Raw genomic sequence first — 8,330 nt, 5'->3', positions numbered from 1 at the left:
CCGGCATTGGCTCAACCCCCAGGATCCCCTTTTCCCCGGACACGGCTAAGCCGCGCACGGTTAGACGCGGGAGGTTCCAAACCTCGTGTGCTCGGGTACGTGGTGGCGCAACTCACCAAACGCCTGCTGACGCAGACGCCCCTGCGGGGATCTGCTGTATCAACCTTCCATCGAGGGGCTTGTGGTGGAGACTTATTTTCTGTGGTTGTTCTCAGTAATATGGGGAAGTGATCGCTCCCGTAAGGATTTTTGGTAACTTCCCATTCAAGTTCCGGAAATAGACACGGGGAAGCTATGCTAAGGTCAATAGAAGAAAAGGTTCCGTTTGCAATACAGTAAAATGTAGGTTCCTTCTTATTCAGGAGGCACGCACCAGACGAGAAAAGAAATTCTTCAACAAGACGACCTCGCGCATCGATACGAGAGTCGCCCCACAGACTGCTGTGCGCATTGAAATCGCCAAGAACAAGATAAGGTTCTGGCAATTCGTCTATAAGGGACTGAAATTCATGTTTGTGTAAGTGGTAATGTGGGGGAATGTAAAGCGAGCAAATGGTGATGAGTTTGTTCAGAAGAACAAGTCGAACTGCCCCTGCTTCGAGGGGCGTTTGTAGCTGCAAATGTTGACATGCTATGCTTTTGTGAATTATAATGGCAACACCGCCTGATGATGCGATAGCATCGTCACGGTCTTTACGAAACGTAACATAGTGTCGGAGAAAGTTTGTATGTGTTGATTTTAAGTGCGTTTCCTGTACACACAGCACTTTTGGATTGTGTTGGTAAAGAAGTTCTTGGATATCGTTGAGGTTCCTAAGGCCTCTGACGTTCCATTGTATAATTTGTGTATCCATAATGAAATTAAATTGGTGCTGTGTGTACTAAAAACGGAAGTATTGCCTTAGATTACAGAGCCCTTTCCAGGCCCTGTAACGCGGGATTTGTCCTTTCTGAAGCGGTCGAGGGAGCCTCGCCGCTCCTTAGGCGCTTGGTGCGCCGTCGGGATGGGTGTAGTGTCCATTGCCTCTTGAGAGGCGCCGGACACGCGCTCTTGCGAGCGAGAAGTTTTGCAAGAGAGTCTCGCCGCGAAGGACGAGACATTTGTGCCCACCAGCCCGGAGGTCGATGGGGCTGCCTTTGGGCCTGAGCTGCGCCGGGTGTTACCACAGCCAGCAATGGCCGGAGAGGGTGAGGCAGCCTTGACTGCACCCACCGTGGGAGCTGCTGGTGGGCCTGCGGGTTCGCTTCGCGTAGCGCAGGCTGCCACCGAGGGCTGTTGTGGTGCCGGCAACCCTGGGTAACCGGGCCTGTTTGCTGGTTAGGTGGAGTAGACTTAGCTACTTCCACCCTGGGGGCAGGAGCCACAAGCGACAGCTCGCTGCGCGCGGGCTGGGCTGGTGGCAGTAGCCGCTGCGACGCTGCCCCTTGACGTGCCGCATCAGCGTAAGTGGTCGTGTGGAATGGTGAGCACCTTTTGCGTGCTTCCCTGAACGATATGTTTTCACGGACTTTCAGTGTTAGAATTTCTTTCTCTTTTTTCCTGCTTGGACAAGACCGGGAGTACGCTGGATGGTCACCATCGCAATTTACGCAGTGAGGTGTAGCCTCGCAATTGTCTGAGGCATGGCCTTGTACTCCACACTTGGCACAGGTGAGTCGACCACGGCAGCTCTGCGAGCCATGGCCGAATCTTTGGCATTGGTAGCATCGTCTAGGATTTGGGATATATGGTCTTACTGCTATTTTTGTGTAGCCTGTTTCGATGCTTTGTGGCAATTCGCTCAATTCAAAGATAAGTATCAGATGTTTCGTGGGGATTTCTTTGTTGTCCCGTCTCATAACGATGCGCTGCACATTCATGACGTGTTGCTCCTTCCAACCTTCCAACAACTCGGTTTCAGATAGGTCGATGAGGTCTGCTTCGGATACTACCCCGCGTACTGTGTTCATGGAGCGATGCGGTGAAACAGTAACTGGGACATCACCAAAAGTCAGAAGCTTGCCGAGTCTGTTGTGTTGTTCTTTATCACGTAGCTCAGTCAGAAGGTCCCCGCTTGGCATTTTGGTGACTTTATAGCCAGGGCCTAGCGTGTTCGTCAAGGTTTTCGCAACTACAAATGGGGATATGGTTCTTGCTAGTCTTTCTGTTCTCTCACTATGTACTACTTGATATCGGGGGAAGATGTCTTTAGGCCGGGTGAACAAATTCAGAAACTCATCGGTGCGTCCCCTCTTCTGAGGGAGACGATCAAGAAGTCGAGGAAAAGCGGGCGTTCCCATAACAATTTTGTGTTGTTCGGCAGCAATGGCAGCCACCCACCACGGAGTCCAACAAGGGGACGCTACAGCACTTCACGTGTAAGGCTGCAGGCGCCAGCCGTACATTGCTGCTATAACCTCATATAAAAACCCAAGAGAGGGCACCTACACAAGGTTAACCCAAGCCGCCTATGGAAAGTGTGGAAGTAACAGAAGAGAAGAGGTGACAGGACAGTGAGGACAGAAAAATAGAGAAGAAAAAGATCGGAGAGGGGGACAGGAAAAGGCGACCACCGATTTCCCCCGGGTGGGTCAGTCCGGGGGTGCCGTCTATGTGAAGCAGAGGCCAAAGAGGTGTGTTGCCTCAGCCGGGGGGCCTTAAAGGTCCGAACACCCGGCATCGGCTCAACCCCCAGGATCCCCCTTTCCCCAGACACGGCTAAGCCGCGCACGGCTACACGCGGGAGGTTCCAACCCCCATGTGCTCGGGTACGTGGTGTCGCAACTCACCAAACGTCTGCTCACGCAGACGCCCCTGCGGGGAGATCTCTTCTAAGTGCACGGGTGTCATTGCATTTCGCGCCCAAGAAATGCTGCCGCCATGGCCGGTATTTGATCCCGCTACCTCGCGCAAAGCAGCGCAGCACCAAAGGCCCTAAGGAACCAGCGGGTGTGTATGGTAACAGGTCGACGTCAATGGTTAACCTTCCTACCTTTCGTTCACTCTCTCTCTCTCTTGGTCATGGGGGCGCTTTTATACTCTACGCACTCTACGCTTTTGTAATCTATGTTGCGTCACGAAGAGCTTGGTGGCGCAAGCCACCACGCCGTTTCAAAGGGCATGCCCATAGCATCCATGCATTCATTCCATTCACGATATACAGGGATTGAAGTTTCCCTCCAGGAGAGGGGGGGGGAGGGGGAGGCGCATAGCGGGGCGTCTGGCATAGTGCACACACACGCACACACACACGTCATATATATCATCCTCATCAACGTATGCTATGTCCACCGCAGGACGAAGGCCTCTCCCTGCGATAGAATCACAGGATCCGACAGTGAAAAAATTCACGCAGAAAGTCCTGCGGGAGTTGTCTACGTATGCGTAAGCATTGTGCCACTTTTTCATTTGCGCGCAGCCCGGTGTCATTAGCAATGTTACGAAACTTGATCCGGCCAGTGCAAACGACAGCGCTGCGGCGACACGAACTGCTGTGGACGCGGTGCAAGTGAATTGATGACGCAAGCAAACTACTACAGGTGGCGGCACCAGGTGCGCTGATGACGTTCCGATTACTATAAGCTGTTATCGTTCTTTAGCGTCTCATCCATCCGCGTCGAACCATTATGAACCGTGATCAAACATACTCCGTCGGGGGCTGCCTACGGCACCGCCTGCGCGGACCATATCTTGAAAGCGATCCGCGATAAGGACAGAGAGCACCGGCTGCAGATGGCTTCACGCGCTGTGTTCTTGTCGCTTAGTTCTAGTTGAAGAGAGACTCACCAGCACAATCAAATATCAGAATAAAAAATAAAAGTAGGGAAAACATTGCGCAGCAAGAAATGCACGTGTCCACATTTTGACGTCCTACCGACCAAAAGTGATAGGGGAAAATGTATGTGTATAATAATAATAGTATAATAAAGGACGATAAGGTCACGAGGAGTTAGCACACTAAACGGGTAAAAACGAAAGTTTGCCAGCACTTCCATTGATACTACAATGACATGTGAAGTTCCATAAGTTCCACAAAAAGGAATGGATGGGTGGGCGTTATTGAAATTAGCTATAAAGAATAAAGTTGGTTTTCACCATGAGACCAAATCAGAAAAATGTAATCTATAAATCGCTTACAATTAAGATGTTTCAATACGCGATTGCTAATAAAGTCGTTCTCCATAACAGATATAAAAACTAGCATAATTAAGCCCAATGCGAGTGCCCATCGATGTGCCACTTATTTTAAGAAGAGAACCATTTATTTTTCGCTTGACTACTCTCGTTCTACAATTAACTTTATGGACCTTGCAGTTTCTTTGCGGAATAAACTAACCACTGAACTGTACAGAACAGTACCGGACAGGCATCATTATATTCACTTTAAGAGTTCGCACGTAAAACGTTGGGAAACCAGTATACCATATAGTCAGGCGCTCCGCTTTAAGAAGCTTTGCTAGGAACAGTCAGACTTTTATGAAAACTGTGAACTTCGCGAAGCTTTAATCCAGCAGAACGTCGTATATTTTATGATGCCTTTAAAACAGTCGATGCGCTGAATCACAAGGATTTGTTCTGCTAAAAAAATCAGTTGTCCGTTCAGACACAAATTAACCTTGCTCTAACCCACTCAGCATCGGTTTCAAATGTTTCGTCATTCCTTGAAAAAACATTTCAACATACTAGCGCAGAGTGATCACCTTAAAGTAATTTTTCCAGAACCACCTCGGGTAGTCTTTAGACGGTCTAGTAATCTGCAAGACATCCTAAAGTCATCTAAAACGAGGATTCCTGAGGCTGCGGGTCTCCAACCTTGCAAAAAAGCACGATGTAAGGTTTGCGCAAAAAATGACATCATGAATTGTCACAAGCACTGCCTCCGATTTCTATATGAAAAGAATGGTAATTTCACGTGCGACACTAACAACAGCATCTATTTTCTCGTATGTTCTGTTCGTAACTTACAGTACGTTGGACAAACTGAAACGCCGTTCAGATCCCACTTCAACAATATAAGTGTCATGCTGCTACTTTTCCTAATCTTCCGCTATCAAAACACGTGCGCATTCCGGGCGAATCATTTAATAAAATCACCGCAACATCCTAGTTTTCGTTCCCATCACGAAAGAGAGCTTCGAGAATCCTATAGACATAATTCATAAATTTAAAGCGGTCACTTGTGGAACCAATGAAAGTGGGGCAAACTTTCCTTTTTATCGGATTAGTGTGCCAACTCCTCATAACTTTTGTTGCCCCTCATTATTATTATACATATACATATTTTTTTCCATATCACTCTTGGTCGGTATGACGTCCAAATGAGTACACGTGCATTTCTTCCTGTCGCCTGTTTTCCCTACTTTTCTCTTTTATTCTGATATTTGATTCTGCGGGGGCCACATGTCCACTGACACTTTTTTTGTCCGAATGCGCATACGCCTATTTGCTGTTGTCGCGCGTTTTCCTTGAGGTATCAGCTGTCGTGTTTACTTTTATTGCGATAGCAATTATATGGACACTTCTACCGGATTTCTGCCGTCGCCGTCGTCGTCGCCGTGATGTTCCCTATAGATAAAATCTTCGCCGCACGCCGTATGCCCGAGCGGAAGCGTGCGGGGACGCGCGCTATCACGGAGAGCAAACGCACTCAATCACCCACGCGCAAGCAAGCAAGCAAGGAAGCGGGAAGCCAGCGCCGGAGGGACCGCAGAGGGGGGGGGGGGGGGGGGGGGGGGGGAGCGCACTTCTACGCTGCCAACAACCGCGCTCGTCGCTCGTCCGCACCGTCTCTTATCTCCACACGGCTCTGACCTTTATGCGCCGTGCATTCGCCGCTCAGTTTCCGTTGAAGCGATAGACCGCACGTACCTTCGCCCGCTGCTGCGGCGTATATATCCGCTTGCTGCCAGCGTTTTGACAGTCGTTGTCTGCAGTCATTCAGTGTGATATATTCATGTTTGTTTGTGCGCGCTCACACCACGCTTGTTCAATCAGTTAGTAATAGTCGGGCCACATTTTCCAACGCACGCTACACATGCAATGCTGCCCGGGTCGGCAGTGCAGCGCTACAGGTGTGTCCCTTCGCACGCGCTGCCCACGGAAAGCGCTTCTCATCAACACCACCGTTTCACACGCGCCTTCTCGTGGTCATCGAGTCTCTCTTCATGTCGGTCTACTTGCGCCGCAGCACACCTGCTTACTTAATCAGCTCATGTTTACTACAATTCATATTGCTACCAAAGCTGCTCACCTTACTTCGTATGACATTGCTGTGTTGCTATCGCATTCATTGCTTCGCCCTTAGGGCGAAACTGTGACATTTTTTTTTTATTCCTACACGTGTATTTCCGGTTGTCACGCGTTTTATTGCGATAGCAATTATATGGACACTCAAAAGCAGATTTCTGCCGTCGGCGTCGCCGTCGCCGTCGGCGTCGCCGTCGCCGTCGCCGTCGCCGTCGCCGTGAGGTTCCGTATGACGTCAATGGAGATGAAATCGTGGCCGCGCGCCGCCGAACGCTGTATGTGCGAGTGAAAGGGCGCGAGGGACGCGCGCTTTCACGGGGAGTGAACGCACGGCGGAGAACAAACGCGCGTTCTGTGCCGTGCTCCCTTAAGGGCTGCAGAAGTAGGCGTCTCTTTCCTCCTTTACAATCACCATATATGTAGAGCAATCGCGCCTTCTTCTGACGCACGAAAGGCCGCGGGGGGGGGGGGGGGGGGGGCAGGGAAGGGAGGCGACGTTTAGCTGCGGCACCAAGTGCCTATTTATATCAGAGGCTCCGGCAACAGTCACCAACGCCGCACGCATTTTGTGCGAACGCGGGCAAAACGCCGATGGCGTCGACAACAGTGCTGTGTGTTGCCGGTGCTGCTGCATGTCCAAGTTTGTACAGCGGATAAAACTACTATCCTTACTCCGTATAGCTCTCTACTAAGTTGCTATCGCAATTGATGCTTCGCCTTTCGGGTGAAACTGCGACAACTTTTTCTTTTTTTTTTTTTCAAAAATAACTGTGCAGGTAAAGGATTATATATACGTATATTTAGCCTCGTCACGGCCTTTCCGAAAAATTACATTGTGTAAGAAAGTTTGTGTGTGTAGATGTGAAGTGTGTTTCCGGGACACACAGCCCTTTTGTACTTAGTTTATGAAGAAGTTCATTAACATCATGTAGATTGCGCAGATGTACCCTAACATTCCCCTGCAATATATTTGTGTGTCCATTTCGCAGAAGAGGATCGTGCTGTTTGTCTGTTGTATGAAAGCTGACTTAAACTACAGAGGCCTCTGCGGGCCCTGCTATGCGGGGTTTTTTTTTTTTTCTTTTTTTTTCTTTTTTTTTTGTAGCCGTCGAGAGATTCCCGCCACTTCTTAGGCGCTTGCTGCGCCGTCTGGCTAGATGTGTCCATCGACTCTTAAGTGACGCTGGACACCCGCTCTTTCAAGTGGGTTGTTCGCCTTGGAGGCCTCGCCTCGGCAGACGAGACCCTGGGAGCCACCAACCCGGATGATGATGATGTGTGGTGTTTTATGGCGCAAGGGCCAGTTATGGCCAAAGAGCGCCATGCCAGTGTTTGTGAATGTGCCGTCGAGCAATGAATTCTGAGAAGTAGATGAAACATGGCTGTAAAGGGGCCTAAAATTATCGCTGTAAAGTGCGTAAAATATATATGTACTAAAATCATGGCAATGACTAATGATGTGTACTATGAAATGAGGAATGCATTGAGAAAGAAGAATAATATATTTAAAATATTTAAGATACAGTAATTGGCAAGAAGCACTACTACCTAAACAGAGCCCTTGAACCACAAGGGCCTGGAGGCATGTGCTATCAAAAATTATCACAGCGACATCCTCTGGAGAGAGGATGTGCTACGAACTTATTGGGCTAATAACATGTAGCACAACATCATTCAAAATTCGAGGACTGCTTTGGCATTAAAAAGCGGTTGTTCACCAATAAATAGCATGGGATGTAGAGGGATATTGTAGTGGTATGCTACCGGAAAATGTTTCCTTCTCTCGGCTTCGGCTTCCCGACACTCCACGAGGACATGGAGGACGGTCAGCCTCTCACAACATCTACCACAGGTTGGTGGTTCATCACCAATAAGCAAAAAATTGTGGGTGCCATATGTATGTCCTATTCTTAGACGACAGAACAGGACATCAGTTCGTCGTGTTTTAGTTATGGGGGGCCAGTAACCTAGCTGTGGCTTAATCAAATGAAGCTTATTACTTGTTTGTGTGTCCCACAAGCGTTGCCAGTGGCTTCGCAGTTTCTTTCGCAAGAAAGGTTTCAAATCTGTTGCAGAAACAGCAGCTGTAGAGTTAATAGCGGTT

The sequence above is a fragment of the Dermacentor silvarum genome, chromosome 9 (assembly GCF_013339745.2).
Source record: "Dermacentor silvarum isolate Dsil-2018 chromosome 9, BIME_Dsil_1.4, whole genome shotgun sequence".
Classification (NCBI taxonomy): domain Eukaryota; kingdom Metazoa; phylum Arthropoda; class Arachnida; order Ixodida; family Ixodidae; genus Dermacentor; species Dermacentor silvarum.
The sequence above is the reverse complement of the archived record's forward strand: the minus strand, read 5'-3'. Positions refer to the sequence as shown.